A 23,454-nucleotide genomic window follows, 5' to 3' on the forward strand; every position below is an offset into this window, starting at 1 on the left:
AAGGTTAGTTTTGAATAGCAATCCCTGCAACTATTCATCTAACTTTGTCACATACAGCAATGTTACCTGCAATTTCTCACAAAAATCTGGCTGCCAATTTCATTTAGGAAAAACAAACAAAAGATACTTAACACAGTTTTAAAGATATAGAATCAGCTTAGCGGATTATGATGTTATGAATTTGAAAGAAGGGGTTGATTTATCATGATGTTAACCGAAGAATGTATAATTCAGCTTAGTTTTATGAAATTGCAATTGTATGTATTTATTTTTATATTGTTCTGGTCTTGCTGGTCTTTGATCGTAATAAAGTTATCCTACTTAACACAAGAACATGCAATCAATCTGTCAGTAAGGCTGGCAAGCATAATTTCTTCCTAAGGAAGAAATCTTAGGCATTTCTTCCTAACCTAAGGAAATTTCTTCCTCTCCTAAGGGATAGCACTGTACTTGCTAATTGAGAGGGCAGTCAGAGAAACTTACAGCCATTAAAAAAATTTCTAATAAAGGTAATTGGAGAAATTCATGTTCATAGTTCTGAATCACAGCTCAGTTTTTGTATTCAAATCAAACTCTATACTCTATCCAAGTCTATCCCAGTTGAATCAGATTATTTTCCAGGTCATCTTGTCTCAGTTTAAACCGAATCTCATTGCTAGTGCAAACCACTAACTAGTTTGTGGTGATTCCTAGGCCCTCCTTAAACCACCCTAAAAAAACAAACAAAAAAAAACAAGAGTGGCTTAGCAGTTTTAACCTTTAAGAACAGATATGGAGAAAAGCAACTTTTGATGAAATGTGTTTTTAATAATTTTGTTCCTAGGTGTGCTTAGTGCTGTCCTGGCATATTTGGAGATCCTGGTCATGTCAATCTCTCACAAAGTTGCATCAATTGACAAATTATAATGCTTATGTGTGAAGAAAATGGCGTCACAGAAGCCATCACATGGCACATGCAGTTTCCAAATGCTACTGAATGCCTTTTTCTAATAACTTCCCATATAACACCAGCTTTCCATTCTCTGCCTGTGAACTTGCACAGTCAGGCTCGAAAGGATATTTTTCCATCTTCATCTTGGTGAGTTTATGAATTTGGGATGGATTTTTAAAGGATTCTGATGCATAATATTTCATAAAGCAACAAACATTAGCTCCAGCAGAGGTCAGCCTTGGGGCAGTATTAATGAAAGAAAGGGCACCAACTTTGTGAGAGTGACAGAAATTATACAGAAGCACTCAGCTTCCCAAACCTGGTATCGTACAAATATGTTGGACTACAACCCACATCATCCTGAGCCAGCTGGCTGGAAATGATGGGAGCTGGTAGGCCAACACACCTAGAAGGCATCCCGTCAGGGAAAGCCTCACTTAGTTTCTTATACCTAATAATGTATTGTAAATGTAGCATATGTTTAAAATTCAATATATATTTAATCATTAAAAATGGGAATAGTGGTAGAAGGACTTTTAGGCAGGCCAGTCTTCATTACATCAATTCGGATTGTTTTTAACTCTTGTATATTTAGATATTACAGAAATCATGCTGTTACAAAAAATTATTGTAAGTGCATTTTTTTTTGAGAAAATTACTAGACTTTGAGCCTTGTAGAGTGAATTGCATAGCAAAATATGTGCAGTGAAAATGAAAACCATTTAAAACAAAGCTAGCAAACAATGAAACATTTCTAGAAGTATATTTTCATTGTAGACCTAATTTAATGAGAAATGCTGCAGGAATCTAGGCCAGTTGAGTCAGTAATAACAATACCCATTAATGGAGAGTTAAAAAAGAACATTTTTTATGTAATATGGGGCAAATTTTTGGAATATGTGTTAATAAGGGGGAAAGGGAAAGCTCCAAATCAAGAATCTATGCAGTTCTGGAGAAGAGGACAATAGAAGAAGAAGAAGGAGAAGAAGAAGAAAAAGAAGAATATGGCAAGAGGTCCCGTATATCAGTGGTTCTTAACCTTGGGTTACTCAGGAGTTTTGGACTGCAGCTCCCAGAAGCCTTCACCACCAACTTTGCTGGCTGGGATTTCTGGGAGTTGCAGTTCAAAAGCATCCGAGTAATAAAGGTTAAGAACCACTGCGGTATATGGTGGTGGGGAACACTGTTATTGTATTTGAGTTTATATGTTTTATGTATATGATTTTGCTTTTGTTATAGTTATAGAAATAAAAAAATATTTAAAAAAAAAACAATACCCGTTAAAATCAAGGTCTAGCAATCTCCTTGGTTTTATTCTGTATAGATGCCTGCTAGAATTTAGAATCTAGCCCTTTGAACTCAGTGGTACCTATTGTGAAGTAAATATGCTTAAGCTTTTGTAGCACTTTACATAAAAGGGCAACAGGGAAAATAGCATTTCTGGATCCAGCCTAATAAATAGGTCTTATGTTTGGGGACATGGAGGAACAACATATACATAAATGTGTGGCAAGAAATATGTAATGTATGAAGGCATAGTATAGTAGACTTTTATTTCTCCTTAAAAGGTGTTGTCTCATCTGCCTTATAAGGGTGGATCTCTGTGGGCTATATTTCAAAATGGTTTCTTTATGTCTACCTCTGTTGTCACCTAATCAATTTTCAGAAAGCCTTGTTTGGGAACACTGTCATTTTGTGAGTGTTCTTTGTAGTTACCAGCTGAGGCATCCTGTACTGTGCTCTGTATGGATGCTGAGTACACAAATACCTCTGCTGTTTGTCTTATTAGTGGATGGAGTCTCAACCTTATACTGTCCTTTTGTGCTATAGAGCTCATTATGATAAGAAGATTCCCCCCCCGATGTGTACATTGTTATAAAAACAAGGTCATTGCCGAGATGACAACAATACACAATAAATGAGCAGTTTGTAGATAATTATAAGCAATCCCATGTAACACGATGTTTAACAAGCATGAATTGAATGTAGACATAGTGAAAAACTAATAAAATGTTATAAAAATGAGCAGTTTGCATTCAGATGGATAGGATGATATCTCTAGGCATTTTTGGAAGAACTTGGTGCAGGCTGAGATGACAGGAGAAACAGTGACATAAAGAACCATGTTTAAAGCTCACTCTGAGCCTGTTTGCAGATTCTTAATCCGTAGGGCTGCCAAATGGAGAAAAACCCAGGGACCCCTCCTGTCTCTTTAATAGCTCTCCACAATTTCAGAAAAACAGATTGTTCTGCTGAGTTCTTCATGTTTTAGTATCACTAAAACTTCAGACAAAGAGAACTTTCATACAGTGGAACACCATGTACATGTCTGGCCAAGGGTGGACAAAGGGTGTTCAACCCCCAAGGCCACCTCAGAGATTCACATCCCCATTTATCCCCCCCCCCTCAAAGTTAGATTTTAAAAATGTCTATTTCCTTTGCTGCAGGCATCTAGAAGTGGCGACATTGCCTGTCTAGGCACTTTTTGTTTGTTTGTTTTTCTGTTTAAGTAGCCATAAAGGGCCATTCCTGGGCCTAGTGCAGATTGCAGTGGGGATTAGGAGCAAAAATTCAGGTCTCATGCCCTGTCCTGGTTTGTATGTGGGTATATTTGAAAGACACAAATGTATTGATAAAACGAAGAAAGCCGCAAACCCTATGGTCTGGAAGTACAAGTCTGTTTGAGAATTTGGACTTTAAAAGGATAGATTATATGATACCATTCTGGAAACAAGACCTCAAATTCTCGAAACCAGTAGGAAATTTGGGTAACAAGGATTTTGGAAGCTTTCCTCCCTAGAACTAAGTATGAGCATTAAGCTTTTATGTCCTGTTCCTTTAGGGTTGCCATATTCCAGGGCTCCAAAACTGGAGCATGTGCATATTATCCAATGTAGACAGTCCGATTTGTGTGCTGTATACATTACATAATGCATTAATTAATTTTTTTGTATTAGCAAATTAAGCACCTTAATTGCTGCACTGCTTTCCAACAAATATATCGTAGGCAACCTTGGAATTATTTGTACAATAGTCATTGATCTGAGGAAACCAGTCTAGAATGGTTAAAGTGTTTGACTTGAAAAAGGCAGGCACACATCCATGATTAGTCACAAGGTTTGCTTGGTGTCCTTGGTCAGTACTTGTCAGCCAAACCTAACTTCCAGGGTTATTTTCAGAGAACAATGAGGAAGAGTAACCATATTTGTTTGTTTGTTTGTTTATTTGATTTATACCCCGCCTATCTGGTCTACTCGACCACTCTAGGCGGCTAGAGTTGTTAATGTTAATAGAGCCATGTACATTTCTGGTGCATATAAATACCTACTGATGTTTTGCCGTGAACTTTGGACTTCTGGTAATCTTCTCACGTGATGACTAATTTTTTGCCATCCGTTTTTTTTCCATAGATACTCTATGTATCCCTCAAGAGTGACACACTGTCATCTGATTTGCAGGAAAAAAATTCCATGGGAAAATGAGGGCTGATGAAATCTCCCCCTTTCTGGCACGCACGCATGCACACACACACCCCAAACAAGGGAAAACATCCTGTTGCACAAAATTATGCTGGCATAAACTGGACCCAGCACCAGATATATTTTAATTTAAATGTACTGAAAGCTTTCTATCCCCTCTTGAGGGAGTGATAAACTGGAAGTTAATGTCTCTGGAAGGCTATAGAATCATCGACTAATAGAATTGTAGAGCTCAAAAAGACTGCAAGGGCCATCAAGCCCAGTTCCTTGGAAAAAAACTGGAAATGCAGTAAGATGCAACATGTTAGGGCTTTGAAATTTTTCTTTTTAGGACTTTGGCTCTCATACTGTGCTAGCCAGCATTCATTGCTAAGGGTTGATTGCTTACTATGCTCTGTCTACATTTCTGGATGAGCTGAGGAGGAGAGCTATGTATGCTGCCTTGGGTTCATTAGAGGCAAAGCAGAATACAAATGTAATAAATATGTAATAAGAAAGGACACCCCTAATTTTGTTCAGAATGATGCTTCTTGCCTATCCCATTGAGTCCAGTAACTCATAATGGTTTCAGAGAAGAACCTTCCCCAGCCCTAGATGGCAGTAACTAAAACCTTTGGGCTAGAAGGAACTTAACACTCCCACCAAGGATTGACACTTTTCATACTTCTCAGAGTCTAGTCTGTCAGCTTGGGAAACCAGGAAGGGAATACCCAGAATTCAACAGTTATGGTACCAGAAGAATTCCTTGGACAATGTGCCCATTGTTTGGTCTCCCTCCCTCCCTCCCTCAATCTATTTTTTAAAATTTAAACAAATCAGCCACTGAAGTCTATCACACATGTTATGAAAACAAAAGCTTGAAAAATAAATAATTATAAGAGAGTCTATTTTGTTCCAGGACTAGGATTAGCATAATGAAACATAAACAATTGAAGGTCAATGGCCTAGAGGCCTTTCCTTTATGTCAAGTGACATTACTGAACATTTATCTGGAAAAGAAAAAAGGGGGAGACCATTCTGTTGCAACACTTAACAATGGGTTGGTAAGAGGCTGGCATCTCAGGAGAACCAGGCATCTGCCCAAGCACACCACAAGTGCCACTGGAGGTTAATCTGTGGATGTCATCAATTAATCTCTGGAGTGGCTATTTGACCCCAGAAGAAGGGAATGGTAAACCATTCTGAGCACTAGATAGCTGGAAAACCCTGGAAAGGGTTGACATAAGTTCGAATCGACTTGATGGCATTTAGTTACTGTTATTTTAGGAAAAGGAAATGCATTGGAAACAAAGAAAAAAACCCACTAAATAATATAGCATGCATAAAATTTATATATACGAATCTAGAAATACAAATGTAAATTTACAAATAGTTAGTGCAGTTTAAAGAGAAATACCGAATACATATTACCATAATGGGGAAGAAGTAACTGTGTGCTTGCTCATTCTGTTGATGGTCAATTTCAAGGCTCCTTGGACTTGTCTTTTCTACGTCTCCATATCTTTAAAGCAGTCTTGGATTGGGCATGATGAAAACAGAGGACATTTTCGGTAAAGTAGGATATATATCCACCCCAGACAAAATGGAAGTGTTTTCAACTACATTTTAAAAATCATGTTTATTACTGCTTTTGATCAAGACAGCGTGGAATGTACTGACAAGAGTTAAGTGCACTGGAATTTGGTTGTATGAACAGCTGTGCAAGAAAAGTTGGACTAGAGCTTCCTGTAGTGTAGCTTCCTTAAAATGATGACTATTCAATTCTTTTTTAAAAAGTTTCATGAATGTGGGATAATGTATTTCTGTACCCACAATTCAAAAAGCCAGGAAATGGTTCAATATGGCTGCACAACATCATGCCTGTGTTGCCAGCAGGAAAAAAGATGCCAAGGTTTATATTGCAAAGGGTAGCCCAAATGTTGACAACACCCATGGCAGCAGTCAAGATGGTCTACAAGATACCCTCTTCTGCTCACTACCATTCACAAAGTGATACCACACGGGAAAATTCCACAAGCGGACTCCTTTTTTTCATCAGTTAACCACTTCTCACCCAAACACAAATTCTCGGGACTGGTTTTCAACAAGAGGAAGATCTCGTATGAGATGGGTTGACTCAATAAAGGAAGCCACAGCTGGCAACCTCAACATGTATATTGTATGTTCTTGTTTCTGCTGTATGGCATGGAAATGTGTGCTTTAACATAGATATTTATTGAAAACACAGAAGCATTTGGATTGTTTATTTATTGCAGGATGCTTAGCATTTCTTCAATTAAAAGAGTGCCCGTCAAAGAAATATTCAGGTTTAATGAATAAAAGCCAGTAAAGTAGAATGCAGAAACCTAGGAGACTCCTGTTACATAAAAAGAAATTCAGATTGTTACAGCTAATCATTCAAAATAAATAAAATGGGAAAAGTATAAGGAGATGAATTTGGTGGCTGAAGGACCTGGGGAGATTGGTTTGAATGCAACAAAACATAATTGTTGAAAGCTGCCATATCCAAAGTTGAGAAAGTCATGGAGTTGGCTGGCAATATCTTTTTCTAAAACAATGACATGTTAATAGTAAGATCAGTCAATCCTTCCTGCATAGGGAGTTCGTTGATGATGACACTGTGACAAGAATACATTGTTCTTCTCTCCAGTCCTGCTAATTTGCTTAGGTGAAATAGTATGAACAAAACCCAGCACACTTTGCCGAAAGGACGAGTGCCGAAGAGTGCTTCCCACCAGGACAAGATTCGAGCTGGACCATCTAGAAGTCAGTTAATAGACTTTGAAGTGAAGTAGGAAGGTTAAAGAATAGCAAGAAAAATGGGGCTACTTGGAGACAGGGCAAATTTTCTCTGGCTGGAGAAATTCAATCAGTGCAAAACTTAATGTGCAAGCAATTTATGCCCTGCCACGTGTACAAAAGAAGATTGAGCAACTGGCTAAAAGAATGCTATTGAAGAAGCCAACTTCTCAAAAATAGTCTAATTATCTTTCAATTTTAATTTGTTTTTAATTTTACCTATATTTCATGTACATCCATGCTTTTAAATTATGCAGTGCTCTGAAATGAATAAAGAAAGAGTATGAACAGATACCCTTGTGTGTAGAAATTTAACTGGTTCAAAATGTTGCACCTAGACTCACTGACGCTGGTTACATGGAGCATGTAATTCCTGTATTAAAATAGTTTCACTGGCTGCCAGTTTTTTAACAGAACAATTCAAAGTGCTGGTTATTACCTATAAAACCCTATACAGCTTCAGCCCAGGCTACCTGAAGGATCATATCAGTTCATATGAGTCTTTCTGGCTCTTAAGATCTCCTGGGGAGGCCCTTCTATTGGCTCCCAATCTTATCTGGTGAAGGCATGAGAAAAAGGCCTTCTCACCCAGCTGTTCTCTTTGATTGGGTTCAAGAAGAAGACACCTGAACTTACTTTCCTTAATTATTAAAGAAACAGCCATGCCTCTGATTCTCACAAAGCCAAGTACTATGTTATGAATAGAAGGATTTAGGCGGACTACAAACGCCATTCAATCATACTCCTACACAGATGGTATTTTTCTGTGATAAATGTTGCTGGTGAGGGAGGAATGGCAGTTACCACATGTAGGCATGGTCCTGCCAGGCTTGTAGTTTAATGCAAGTGCTTTTCTTTAACAGCCTCAACACATTCTTGTGGGTATACAGTGATGATTTTGAAAATCTCCATAAAATATAGAACATATGAGAGTGTTTTTATGAGCTGTGGTACACATCAGTGACACTATAGGTTTGTTATTTGGCTATAGTATTCTTTTATGGTGACCAGTTTTGACTTTCACTTTGGGTATATTTATTTGGTTCATAGATAGAGGTATGTATGCTGAATTTTAAGCCCTAATACTTTGTTTTTTTGTTGTTAAAGTACAAAGCTGTTTGTTCTGATTCTCTGCAACATTGCTCCTGGCTTATTCATTTTCCTTTTTTTTAATGGAAAAAATTAAGTAAACACCAGCTCTTCAACTCAAAGTTTCCCTCAACATTTTGGGGTTCTCGCACTGAGGACTCATGTCGTGTTTGAGGTCATTTAGAGAGGCCATACCTATCTTGGAAGCTGGCAACAAGGAGACAGGTCTCCTTTCTGAGTCTGGCTTCTTCCTTTCCTGTGATGTGTCATGCTTCTTTGCCATCGTGTTATCAGGGGAAGCTGTTTTATTTGGCAAATCAAACACTCTTGGCAAATCAAGCTGATGAGGTTTTACACAACTGGTTTGGCTGGTGATTCTGGGTCAGTTAAGCTCCTTTCTTACATTCATTTCAGGCTTGACTATTTCAGATCCTGTAAACAACAAAAGTAGCTAATCAATCAATGCTGCAGCAGGGATACACACGCCATGTAGAAACCAAGGGCTTCCGTAGACAGTTAAAAGGAATGAATCTTGTCTTTTGCAACATAGGCCAAGAAGTGTCATTGCCACACCAGAGACACAATATCCTTTCTCAGGTATTGTCTGGGAGCTGAGAGTCTTGTGGCATTGCTGTGGGCATAACCATGATTTCTGGAGCGCTTATTTATTTACTTACTTATTAACCTTGTATCCTGTGGGGGTGGTTGCAGTTCTCTTTTTACAAACACAAAAACGCATATGTAAGAAATTCATCTAGCTGTCATAAAAAAACTAAAGGCGTGACTAGATAGCCATTTGTTCTGCAGTTTGTGCCATCCTTCTCATTGTTCTTTTCAATATGTATTCTGTTGAAGAGAGCCTCTTAAACACAAACTATTAATTTTTATGAAAGAGGGTTACACAGAGTTTTAGTGTTCTTTCATGTGCTTCTCTTTTATGTAACCTTTGTTGTAGCCTTTGTCAAACTACCTGATAAATTTTTCATCTGACAGCATTGGTGCAAGGGCTGTCAACAAGTAATCATTAGATCTTGAGTGGGTAGGCAAGTACAACTTTGAATCTGTAAAAATGCCTGGATGCCAGTGAGGAATGTTCATTGTTGCTTCAGTCCTCTGCCTGTGTGCTTACCTACCTACCCACCTCTGACTTGGAACCTTTTCTTTAATGCCATTTTTTTTCTTGATGGGTCCACACACACACCCCATCTTTCAGTTATTTTTTTCCCTGCTGCTTGCCTGGCCTACCTGTTGCTGCCTGATGGAGAGAAGAAAATGCATCAGCAGGTAGGGAACCTCTCCATGTTCTGGGGTGTGTGTGACTTTGGCTGTATTTTTTGCCTCTGTGTGCCTCCTTACATTTCTTTTCTTTCTTTCTTTTCTGAAAGACTGGACTGTGTGTGTGTCTTTATGGCTACGTTTCCTCTCTCTCTCTCTCTCTGTGCTTTCCCTGTTTGATTTGATTTTTAAAAAACTAGTTATATGGTTAATTTACTGTGCATTGATACTGTTAAAGTGTACATTTTAGTACTTTTTGGGAGGACTGTCTTGATTGTTTCTGTGGAGTGAGTGGTCTGGGGGGGGCAGACTTTGAGACTGTGCCAGTGTGCCACTGGGCTATGTGGGTATTTCTCTCTTTTGTTTTTCTGTATGTTGTGTTTTTCCCCTTCATTTTCTTTGGTGAGTGAGTATCTCAGTGTGCCTGCTTCCTTGCCTTTTTTCCTCTTGTGTTACCCAGGTCCACAGGGTATCCAGTTCACTGGTGGGTGCCACTGAATTCATACAGTTGTTTTCTTTTTCCAGTTTTTGGTTCTTCACTGCTATTTGAATTGATTGATGGATGAATGAAAGATTTTTTTAAACATATGTCTGATGACTGCTTTTCTTTCTCATGCACTGTTGCCTGCTTTTGGAACAGATAAATACTCTGCTGCCCTGCCTCTGTTTTGCTGGAGTAGTTATTAAGAGTTCTTTTGCGGTTTTAAGGCACCAGAAGACACAAATGGGGAAAAAACAAAATGAAAGACCCAAAAGAGGTTCTTTTCCCTTGTGTGTAAAATGGAAGGTAAAGGTTCCCCTTGACATTTAGTCCAGTTGTGTCTGACTCTAGGGGGCGGTGCTCATCCCCGTCTCCAAGCTGTAGAGCCAGTGTTTGTCCAAAGACAGTTTCTGTGGTCACGTGGCCAGCGTGACTAGACATGGATCACCATTACCTTCCCACTGAAGTGGTACCTATTTATCTACTCACATTTGCATGCTTTCAAACTGCTAGGTTGGCAGGAGCTGGGACAAGCGACAGGAGCTTACTCCATCGCATGGATTCGATATTACGACAGCTGGTCTTCTGACCTTGCAGCACAGAGGCTTCTGCAGTTTAACCTGCAGCACCACCACATCCGTGTGGAAGGACCAGTATATAAAAAATGAAAGAAAATAAGAGCTCCCTCCCTGAAAGAACCCAAAATGAAAGAAATACAAAAATCTTCCCCATGCACATCCGTAGTCAGCAACTGATAATCAAGTATGTAGGTATAACCACTACATTCATGCTGTGAATTCATCCCCATGGTAATAGGTTTAGGTCAATGTACTTGAACCTATTGTAGGAATACAAAATATTCCTGCTTGTCACCAAGTTCTGAATATTTTGTCTACTTTCTCTTAGAAAAGAGTGCTTTGAAAAGAGTAGGCCACAGAACATCATAACCATCTTCTCGTGTTACAGCTGCCAACCCAGTTAGCACAAACCATTACACGAGACGTGAATTCAGCTTCTGCAAGTAATAGTATGGAAAATGGGAAGAGCTGAATATTCCTGGGGTTGGGGAGCAGCCACAGGGAGAGAGGAGAGGACACAGTGCTGTGGTGATCCATTTGTTGCTTGCACATTCCACATGTGATTTAAATCAAATCTGGAGCTCTGCCTTTAATTATTTTGTTGCATCAAAGCGGGTCACCTGTTACTCAGTTCTAAACAAAGCAAAATACAAGGCGAGGAATCTCTTCCCCTGCCCCCTCCGACAACATATTTACATCAGAGAAAGCAATTCCAACCTAAGCAGCTTAGCTTGTGGGATCTCCCTCTCTCTCTGTTTCTCTCTCTCTCTCTCTTTTTGTTCAGTTGCACTGCTTTCTGCTCTTCAGAGCCAGTTAGACTTGTTACAGGGAAGCAAAGGGATTGGCTGATTCTCTGAGCTCCATTTCATAAATTATGGTTCAGCATGCACTAGCACGCGTCTTGGGGTTGCTGTAATCCCAGGGGGCTGTCTGTTCCTGACTCCATGCCTGCTCATTCTGCTTTGTGCCTGATGTTGTGCTGGAATTTTCTATCATAAATAGTCGGCTGTTGCATCTTCAGGAGGACTCTGTGAGTAACTCTGACTTTGAGAGAGAGAGAGAGAGAAAGAGAAAAACTCTGTGGGTTAACTACACACTTTAAACAAGTGTTCCTTAAGGGCATCTTTAGTGGCCATGGACTGCATTATCTTTCTGAATTAACTCTGCACCTATAAATCTGAGAGGGCTAAACTTGCCTTTGTGTTGTGAAACTGCAATCTGCAATATTGCTAGTTGAATTTATTTCAGAAATCATGTAATGCATTCTCTTCTTTTTACTATAGATGGTCTTATATTACTATTATTGCAAATTTTTCATGTTTATGCTGCGTTGAAATGAAGGCATACCACACATTTATGTTGCAAGCAGCATTCCCTGTTCTTTGGATGAGAGTGTTGAAAGGGAGTCGGTGGGTGAATACATACAATGTCAAATGCTTTAAAAACAACAGCAGCAACTGAAGTTTTGTTCTTCGTAGCAGTAATATATAGATTTACTTGAGCCAACAACCATATGGCATTTGTTTGTACTATATTGTCTTCATTAGTTTTGCAGTAATGGCTAATCTGCACTCCACAAAGTGGCTTTATGTTTTCTTTCTTTATTAATGTGAAAAATCACTTCAGAATTTGGGTTGATTCACTAGTGTTAAATCAACACGTGTAGCATTGGGCAGCAAGATATTGAGATAAAGCAGAGCATCCTATTAGATTGTGAGGTAGTGGACACGTCTCTCAACTTCTGTATGACATTGAGTATAACTATCAACTTAGTATAAGTAATAAACGTTTTAAAAAGAATCAGCAGGAAAGGCTTCCTGGAATTTGTAACAGAAGGCTGCAGCCCCAACCACATTTACTATGCAGAGGATGGCACTTACTACTTACTTACAGTGGGATTTCCTACATAGCAAATTTGCCTGTGATTGCACACCTATGGAATTGTCCCAGAGATGCCACTTCTGACACCTGAAAATCCTCATGTGTTGCTCACATTTTAAAATGCCCTAGCAGATGTTCAGCTTCTGTTCCCAACACTGGACCGGGAGGCTGTATGGTTGGATGAGCCACACACATTTCAACAGAAGGATAATTGTGTGTGAAGACACAAGTACGTCAATTCCTACAAGCCTTGTTTCTCCAGAGAAACAAAGTTTTTTTTCTTTGCAATATATAGACAAAGCACTGTTCTTAATGCATTCTGGAAATGTTCAGTTCTGTTAAGCGCACATTTCTGTAAACATAGTTTAGAGTCTGAGCAGTTTTCTGACCACTTCTCACTACGTACTTACTTCCACTCCACCCTGTAAATCTGTAACTGAAAATGTAACACGCAATGGAACTGCTTCTCTGTTCAAGCTAGCAGATGTGTCTGTGTACAGTACAAATGAAAGCAAGATTTCTGATTTTCTGCCATAATAAGCATAAACAGCTTACAGGCATATTTATTCTTTGGGTTTTTTTTTAATATTTGTGCTCTTAAAGCTCTTTCTTCAGTGAGATTTGTGCTAAATGTTCTTGATCTAAAGAAATTCTCCAGTGTAGGTCACATGGTTGTACATTTATTGCTTTGTACACAGTTCTGCTATTCAGAATGTTACAATTTATTCTTCATTTTTACAAGGCAAAGTCACAGTATGCTTCTAGTATGAACATTTCAGAAAACGAGGGAGAGCGCAGCACAGATAATCCCCTTTTTATTAGATGAGTTACAATATATACAAAATATTCTGCGTTCCTCCAGGATAACGAATGTAACCTTTTATAAAACTGGGCCTATAATTCTGCCATTGGATAGTTTGTAATGGCAGTGAAACAAACAGCAAAGATAGATGCTATCAAAATGTTCTATGAATCAGCCACTCATCCATCACAATAATTGCTTGTCTTGTCTAGACCTTTGGTTCATAGTGTGGTCTCTGCTGCATTTTTGTTTTTCTAGGACAGCTTCTGCAATTCTTTGCTAGAAGCCAGGAGTACATTATTAAATCCACATATACTGTACTGGGTAGAGACAGTCAAGCGGCTGTTGTCCCATCACCTCTGTTGGATAGTGTACAGTCCTGATATTGAAAGGGAAAAGGATATTTCACAGGGGTTGAAATTAACAAGATCCAAGACAAAGGCCATAAATCTAGCCTCAAGCAGGTGATAAGTTAAAATTGTAAGTGGATTTGATGTGACTAGTTTTCATGCTGGCAGTGAATCTGGAAAAACCATCCATAACATGTATTAAAATGGCAGACACCAGATAAAATAGATATTAAAACAGAGGAAAGCAAAACCAATATTGACAAGATTTCAGGCATGAGCTGAACTGCAGGATCAGGAAGTCCTAGACTCCAATCAGCGTTAGGTGATCTTCCTTTGGTAGGCATTCAAAAGAAAGGTTACTATGGCCATGAGGATACGATCTACCTCACTTCCAAGGCTCTTCACATGATAACATCCAGATAGGTTTGCCAACCACCAGCCTTTTATTCTACCACCACCAATTTTTAGCCTGTTTAATGTGTGTTTTATTTATTTAATTAAGTGAAATTTGTTTTAATTACATTGTTTTTGTGTTATGTGATTGTTTGTAAACTACCCAGAGTGACCATTGGTTAGATAGGTGGTGTATAAATCAAAGAAAGCAAATTTTAAAAAAATAAATTTAAAAAAAATGTTTATATAGGAGCAGAGATTCTTGGCATGGGATTTCCACTAATAATGCATCACTGAGAAGCTTAGCCATCATTGCTTTCATACTTACGTAGTTTGTTTTTTATATTTCTGTGAGCCTCACCTTAGCACCTTGCCTAATATTTATTTTGCTCTGGGAAATGCATCATGGACCAAAGGTTGATGGCAGCTAGGAAAAGGAGACTCCTGATACAGTGGTGCCTCAACTTACGAACATCCTGACTTACGACCATTTTGAGTTACGACCAGCTCCGGCTGCAAAAATTTGCTTCAACCTGCGGCCGGAGCTTCAAGTTACGATAAAAAACAGGCAGGGAAAAAAAGGCGGGGAATTCAAACTGCTAACCGTTGGTCAGCGAAGAGGCTGCTGCTTTGTAGCTCTTTCACCCCAGCAGTTAGTGTGTGTGCAATAGGTGGAGGCTTTGGACTGCCTGGTAAGGTAAGGTGCTGCTTTCTGCTTTTTAAAAACTGTTCTGGGTGGGTTTTGCAGCATGGTTTTGGGTTGGGTGATGGGCTTATGTTTCTGTGCTGTGATGGGTCTTGCCTTTGGGCTATGCCTCCCAATATCATGGTCCAGGATAGTCTTACTGCTCCTGTGAACCTCTAACCATTAAAAATGAAGTGGAGAGTCTGGCAGATGTGGCATGGGGGTGGAGAAATGAAGAAAGATGTTTGCATTGGTGTTTAACGTTGCATATCACACTAACAGTCAGGTATGTCCATGACTGGACAACTTGCCTGTCTCTGGAAATAAGTTAGCACCTGAAGAGTTGGGATTATCCCTCACCCTCAGTCCTTTGTCCATCTAATGAGCCTAATCATACCAGGGGGAAGTGAAACCAATGTGGAGGATATATCAGAGGTCACCTACCAACGCTCCTCAGACTGAGGAAGCTACTTGGATGAGTAGCAAAACATTTCAGTCTAATAAGAAAGAAGTCCAGTTGCCATGACTCAACTTCCAAATAACTTTACCAGATGAAACTCTGTAGATGGTTGGGCCAAGACAAGGGTCTCTGATGATGATCTTTACCTTTATAGTGTTCTCATATGGGGAGATATGGATTTTCAAATATCCGTCACCCTACACAGGCTAAAGCACTACAAGCACAAGATTCTCTGTTTCTCTCTCTGTTTCTCAGAAGCCTAAACAAGCTGATGTAGCCGTGCTAGCTACAGTCAACCCTCGACTTACAAACGGCTCGAGTTACAAACATTTCGACTTACAAACCACTCTGATAGAAAAATATTGACTCGACTTGCACACTTAGATTCGAGTTACAAACCAAAAAAACGTGTTTGAGGTGGGGAAAGCATGAAGTTTGCACTTTCAGTTAACCGTTGGCCAGTGAAGAGGGTGCTTATCTGCTTCCTCGCTCTTCCCATCGTTTTGAGAGTGGATTTGGAGACAGTCTTCAGACTGCCTGGTACTGCCTGGTACTGCTGGTATTGCCTGGTACAGTGCGGTACGGACTGTATTTTTATTTTTTGGCGCTTTTTTAATTTTTGATTTTTGGATTTTTAAAAGGTGTTCCCTCCCTCCTTTGCTGCCCCCCTTTCCCCAAAAGGTGCTTGTATTGGCTTGTCTTGATTTAAAAGGTGCTTTTCAAGGTGATCTGTTGTCTGAAAGGTGCTTGGTTTTTTCCAGAAGGTACTTGTCTTGGCTGAAAATGTACTTTTCAGGGTGTTCTGTTGAAAAGGTGTCTGTTCCCTCCTTCTCTCCCTCATTTCTTTCCTTTTTTTTAAACCTAAGTCATCTTAGGTTAAAAGGAAAAAAAGAAAGAAATTCTGCCCCTAGTGGTAGGAACGGATTAACCGGCTTTGCCTTAGTTCCTATGGGAAATGCCCCTCAACCTAAGAACCAAAAACAGCCGGAACAGATTAATTGGTTTTCAGTGCATTCCTATGGGAAATGCTGATTCGACTTACAAACTTTTCGACTTACAAACTGCCTTCCAATACGGATTAAGTTTGTAAGTCGAGACCCCACTGTATAAAACAAATTCCAAAACCTATACTGCAGTTATACCTTATTAGGTCAACCAAAAAGGGCAAAAAAAGTGTGCAGGCTTTCAGAATAGCTAGTCTTTTATTCAGGTGGGATGTTTCAAAAACAAGCTACAATGAAGGGGAAAGAAGACAGAGGTCTTCTTTGAAGTTTTTGGTCAGCTAAAGGCAACACCACCTCAATGTGGGTCACAGAAGGTTGGTATTTGCATTATGCTAATTGGTTTACTTTAATTCAGTCAAAATAACCCATTCCAGTGGTTTGATTTGGCCAGACTTGGGACAAATAGGGTCTATTTCTCATTCTGGAATAATTCTGTATCTTACTAGAAGCTTCTGGATGCAGTTGATACAAATCCCATGTTTGGAAAAGGTACTGTACAAAGAAAATTGTGCACATGTCAAATAGTGCAAGAAGCACAGCTTCACTTTAGCCAGTGAGGGGAATACATGAAGATAGTATGGAAAACATGTCCAGAAAGATTAACACATTTTCCAAAACAGGCAAAAAAATCTGACGGGTTTCATCCTGTTACAGAATTATATACACACAATTGGATAAAAGCTGGCACAGATCAGATGTGGTGGTGGTGAAAAAAGCCACATAGTAATTTTGATAGGTGAGTACATCCTTAGTGTACACCGTGTCTCTGAGAAAGATTAATTTTCAGGATAATAAAGGTGTGCATGTAAATGTGACTTTTTGGATATTTGTGTACATGACTGCTAATCAGAAGACCATCGCTTTACTTCAGGCATTTGGATGGAAAACTTAACACATCCCTGGCAAAGGAGAGGAGGTTTTATATATCTCATTTTAAGTGTGCAGCCTTAAAAAGGCAATGGTTTGATTCATTAAGCTTGTTAAAAGGGCACAAAGCTATTTCTGTTTGTGATAACAACAATAACAGCCAGTTTTTGGGAGTTCAGGGAGCTCACAGATGTTGCTTTGGGATAAATGTAAATTTGCTTCTGCACAGGTATTCTGCTGAGTTGTACATCTGTAGATAGAGCACTATACATTTAAAAAGCAAATACTCTTGTATACGTTAATCCAAATGAAAACTGGCATGATAAATATATATCAAAAAGTTCCTGTTACTCTGAAGAAATGAAAAGTCCTGATATAGATATATAGATATAGATCTTTGTGCATTGCTTCCATAGTTTGAGCTTTTGGCATCCAAAACTTGTTTTCCCCGTGCATTTACCGTACTTTAACATATCTGAACTATCAGCTCTAGACCTCCTTTTGAGTTTACAGGGGTAGAAAACTGGACTTGGATCAATGAGATGCTTTTCGGAGCTCCTCTTGTTCACGTAGGGTGGAAAGAAGCAAACAAAACTGAATGGGTTTTTCTCCATAAGTTTTTTAAACTGGTAGGGCATAAAAGAAATATCTTGAAATGCAAATTGCTGTGACCTTTTCCCTCCACCAAGAAAACATACATATCAAGTTGGAGCCTATTTTGGAAATATTTTGTTCTTTTTGTTATGCATTATCGGGTCTCTTTTAGCTTATGTCAACTCCAACGGGGTTTTTGAAGTATGTGATATGTTTAAAGAATGGTTTGCCATTGCTATGCCCCCACCCCGCAGTGAGTTTCCATGACCAAGTGAGGATTTAAACCCAGACTGCATGAGTTCTAGTTTCACAGTCTATCTACTACACCATACTCACTCCCGATTTTTTTTTAGCAAATTGCAAATGTTCCTCATCAGCCAGATACCAGGTTCTCTTTTCCAAACTACAATACATTGCTCAGAATTGTATCTTGCTTAGGTACTTTGGAATCACTTTCTGAGTAGTTATTATTAACCTGTGACTGTTCTGACAGGTGTAGAAATAACTTGCAAACAAACAACCAACCAACTCCTATTTATTTAGGCAGTCACATATGTATCACCATAAAAAAGACATAAATTTAGCCATGTTAAAGTGTAGATACAAGGTGCATACCTAGAGGTAATTCCTGCTGATTAAAAAAGAAACACAGCACTTCGTAACACCATGGAGGAATCTGGGATCTAGTGATTCTATATTCCTGTTAAGTCAGTCTCTTGTTCACATGTTAGCTTTTTTTCCCCTCATGTTGCCTACCCCAGGGAAAGGGTTTGGAAATTGGGTGATCGCTTTCTAGTCTGCATTCTGCAGAGTGGGCATGGCAACATTAGTTTAACCGAGTGGTTAAAGAGTGTGTATGTTTCCCTCTTGTATGTGTTGCATTTCCTCACACCTTTCCTTCACTGTTTAATTAAGTACAAAACAGTCCTTCAAAGTAATTTTGCATATAGTATTGCAGCCACATTGTAGCTATTCTTGATTCTGCTCCCTTCCTAGCAAGCACAGTACAGATCACATCTTATGAGCTCTTCTAGCACTGAGCAATTCTACATGAGGGAAATATCTGTTGGAATTTATTTATAGTGAATGTATACTTGAACTTCCATTTTAAAAATCCAGGTAATTTCAGGAGCTTCTGTATTTATATTTCAAAACACCAGTAAATGCCCCAATAGTGCTGTGCAATATTGCACCCTAAGTTTCCAGAAGGAAAAAAAAGGATGCCATGCTTTACACGGCAAACAGCAGCCTGAATGTTGACAGCACCAATGTCAGCAATCAAGATTGTCTACAAGATACACTCTTGTGACCACTACTGTTCACAAAGGGACACCAAGCAGGAGATAATCTTCATACCTGAGTCCTTTTTTCATCACTTGACCACTTCTTACCAAAACACAATGAAATTTCCAAGGCTGTTTTTCAACACGTTCTCCAGGGGTCTATTGCTTGAGGGCAAAAAAATAGCCAAAGTGCTTAGAAGAAATGTGTCTTTCAGATTAACTGTGTGCACTTGAATGCATGTCTGTGCAGCTGGAAGGTATTGGACTGTTAATCCCCAAGACTGTGTCTTTTTGATTGAAAAAGTTATCCTAAATGAAGTTCAACACCCACCATCTTTCTGTGTTTGCTGAGTTGCTGCTTTATATCAAGACAAAGGGAGAAGCAAATATTGTCACTTATTCTCTCAGCCTCTTAATATGAGAATTTATGAATCACTGTCTTGTATTTTAAACATTGACAGCATTTCAGATTAAAAAACTAGACCAGCAGCAAAGATCAACTTCAGCTAATACCATTCTTCAGCAAAGAGAAGGACGTTCCTTGATATAGATGGAAAAAAACAATGAGGGACCTCCGTTCTCTGAATCTACAAAATCTCTCTCCACACTTTAGTTAGGCATCCTTCAGTCTCGAAAGACTACACACTTGCAGTAACTCCACACACACTTGCAGTAACTTCAAGGACTAGTTGACTCATGAATGTGACTAATTATCTGGATGAATAAACCCCTGTCAATTGCAGCCCCCAAACCAAGAGGTTTTGTCACATCGCTTGATGATCAACCTTCCCCCCGCCTGCCCCAAGTAAGAGATACGTACACAACTTGTTAAAAAGCAGCCCTGACATTTATTTTGTGTTTGAGTGAGAAGTGATTAACTTATATATACATGACTGGAAATTTCTCCTTCTTGGTGTCTCTTTGTGAATGGTAGTGAGCACAAGAGGATATTCTAGATCATCTTGACTGATGAACTGGAGTTAACACGCAGGCTGCCCTTTCCTAGATACAGCTTGGCATCCTTTTTCTTACTGGCAGTGCAGGTATGATCCTATCCAGCAATATTGTGACATTTGCTAACATTTTGAATCATGGATGCAGAAGCACAATAGCCCACATTCATAAACCAGAGGGGTTTTTTTGGGTGAAGAATTGAATATAATACTTTGCCTCTCTGGTGCCTGCAAACTGCTTGCTGTAGCTCACAATAGTTATTTGAAACTAGTAGAGGAAATTAAGAAAGACCTTTCTAGGTGACAAATTTACAATTGTCAATGATGGGCAGAATTGCTACAATCAAAATGAATATTCTACCAAAATTCATATTTCTTTTTGAAACAATTCTGATTGTTTTAAAACAAACAATATTCAAGAGCTTGAAAAATGCATTTCCAAATTCATCTGGCAGGGGAAAAAAACAGAATTAAAATCAAGCACTTACAAGACCTAAAAATAAGAGGAGGAATAGGGCTCCCAAATTGGCTTCTCTACTATAGGGCATCTGCATTGGTATGGATTAAGGAGTGGATAACATTGGAAAATACGAGTCTCTTGAAATTTGAAGGATATGATTTGAAATGGGGCTGGCATGCATTCTTATGATATAACAGGACTGAGGATTTTAAACAATTTAACAACCATATATTAAGGAAGGCACTTATGTCAATGTGGAATAAAGTGAAAAACCAAATGTATTTCAAAATACCACACTGGGTGATGCCAATTGAAGCATTTGCTCTACAATATCTGAGAGAAAACAAGAAAAGAGTAAGATAAAGTAAGGTTCTAAATCTTGATGGTTCTATCAAAACACAACAAGAGTTAGTAGATCAAGGCATCGAAATGGATTGGTGGGTGCAATCACAATTATTATCAAGGTTTGCTAAAGATAATCAACAGGGCTTTTACCTAGAAAATACCCCTTTTGACAGAATTCTTCTAGAATCAGAGGGAAAATGTATTAAGTTATTATATAATTTTCTGTTAGATTTAGAAACACAAGATGAAGTGGTAAAGGCATGTATGATTAAATGGGCACAACATGTAGGACATAATATTGAACTGGATCAATGGGAACAAATTTGGAAAATAAATATAAAATTAACTAAATCTGTTGTATTTAAAGAGTATGTACACAAAATGTTTTACAGATGATACATGACCCCCACAACACTGGCTAAAATAAGCACCCAGATTTCAGATATATGTTGGAAATGTAAACAGGAAGAAGGAACATTTTATCACATGATGTACAAAGATGCCCAAAGATACTGAAGTGAAGTGAATCAGATACTACAAGAGATATCAGAAACTTCAATATCGATGGCACCAGAACTATTCCTATTAAATATCTTGCCAGATATACTAGATTCTGAAAAATCATATTTAACTATTCATATTATAACAGCGCCAAGAATAGTTGGGTATGAAACACTGGAAGGAACCTAGAACACTGCAAATATATGAAGTGATAATAAAATACTTGAAACTGCAGATATGGACATACTATCAGATTGGCTAGATGCAAAAAAGAAAAAAGACCATCGGGAAATTTGGTCACTATTATATACATGGTACAAGGTAGATAGAATAGTGGACTGATACATAGTTATCTGTATGGCTGCAGAAGAGACAGAATAAATGATAAAAACTATCAGCTACATAATAAATAATTAGAATAAAAATATATCTGTCTGAATTTGATTTTTCCCTCTCGCTCACTGTCTATATTTCTTTATGATATGTGGAACTATTTCTAGAAGAGGATGTATAGAATTACTATGAAAAAATATTGATTTGTAATGTATCCGTTCAAATCCATACCCTCTGAGGGTACCCCTATCCAAGCTGCCCCTTACCTTACCCTACCTTTTTAAGGAAAAAAAAATAAATATTAAAAAAATGTGGGGATTGCGGAGATGCTGTTGAATTCCATATAAGAGTGATACAAATTTTGGAAGTTCATTAGCTCTATTGACCACAATAAAAGTTAATGTGGATGTAAGCAATATATGGACAGAGAAGTCAGCTGGATCACACCCTTTGGCCTTGTACTGTGATCTCTGCACACTGGCCGTGTTGATCTCTGAATAGAAAGGATAGACATAACATGGAGTCCATGTGTAGGATAGGACTCAGTCACTGGAAGCTTGTACTTTTGCATTTTATAAGGTGCACTTATAGCTTGTGTATGGCTTCAGTTCAAAAGATACTGACATTGCACAGAGAAATAAGAAATACTTACTCTCTATACACTGACAAGTGCATATTTTTAGTCTCTGAATAGCAGCATTTATAGCAATACTAGGAAAATGTTACCAAAGTTCAAGTTTTGTGAAAACACGCAGTCCATTGTTATTGCTCCTTATATACTTCTTACTGTAGTTCTTATAAATAGTTCCAAGAGACCTAGAAAAACAGGTGTGCTGAAGATGATTTGGCTCTTCCCAAACAAAGATGTTCTTATGTTCTACCTTGAGTTTTTCTCATAAGAGATTTAGAAGGGTTTCAGCCTTCCGCTTTGCATTATATTGGGTTTGTGACTTATCTGTAGTCTATTTAAAAAGAAAGCCACTAAAGTCTGACAATCTATAAACAGTCATAGTGGGCTATGATTTGTTAAAAATAGGTATAAACTGAATGTATAAAGATGGAGAAGTAACAAGCAGATTCATTTTAATGATCATCCTCTGAATAGATCCACAGAATGGCTTTAGAAATGAGTGAACATGTCTTTCCAAAATGTTTAAGCGTCAGCAGAATTTACAGATGTCTAGGGGCTGACCAGTCTATGTAGTTCCCTTCAAAAAGGCTGAATTTAAGCTACTCTGGTCTCTTCAGGGCAGGGTGAGCATCCTCTGGAGGTCCAGAGACCACACATGGTCTGTGTTCTCTACTACCCATTTAAAGAAATAATAAAACTGTCTCACGTGTGGAAATTAGCTGTATGTTTTTTTAAAGGCCCTGTGGCTTAACACAATTTTTGGAGGAGTCTTCAAAACCTTGTGAAATACCCATTCTCACAAATCCATAGAAGTCAAAAGGTAGCTTTCTGAGTAATTTTTTTTAAAAAAATAAGTGACGGGGTGGGGGCCTGTGGGTGTTGAGGACCCCATAAGTAGACTTCTGGGAGCTAGAGGTAGCCCATGAACCATCCATACTGTGGTAGTCCCAATTATTGTATGTGAGCGTGAAAGCAGGACAGTGAATAAAGAAAGGTGACAGCAAACAGATTGATTCATTTGAAATGTGTTGGAGGAATGCTGTAGAGACACCACGGGATGCCAGAAAGAGAAATGAGTTCTTGATCAAATGCAGCCTGAACTTTCACTACAAGATAAAATGATAAACTGCGGCCATTGTACTTGAGATATATCATGAGAAGACACAACTTACTGGAAAAGAGGGTAACAGTAGCAAGAGGCTGCAGGAAAAGAGAAAGAGCTAACATGAGATGATGTGAAGGCAGGAGGAGAAGGGGACGGCAGAGGACGAGATGGTTGG

General features: G+C 38.6%; 1 protein-coding gene across 1 annotated transcript in view; it reads left to right on the forward strand.

The window, feature by feature from the left end:
• The first annotated feature begins 726 nt into the window (after positions 1-726).
• Positions 727-23,454, forward strand: part of PDE4D (phosphodiesterase 4D) — an 811,089-nt gene continuing 788,361 nt past the window's right edge. The window contains exon 1 of the mRNA XM_072992727.2: positions 727-11,662. The gene's annotated coding sequence lies outside the window, so the exon portion shown is untranslated. The remainder of the gene's footprint in view (positions 11,663-23,454) is intronic.

The sequence above is a fragment of the Pogona vitticeps genome, chromosome 2 (genome assembly GCF_051106095.1).
Source record: "Pogona vitticeps strain Pit_001003342236 chromosome 2, PviZW2.1, whole genome shotgun sequence".
Classification (NCBI taxonomy): domain Eukaryota; kingdom Metazoa; phylum Chordata; class Lepidosauria; order Squamata; family Agamidae; genus Pogona; species Pogona vitticeps.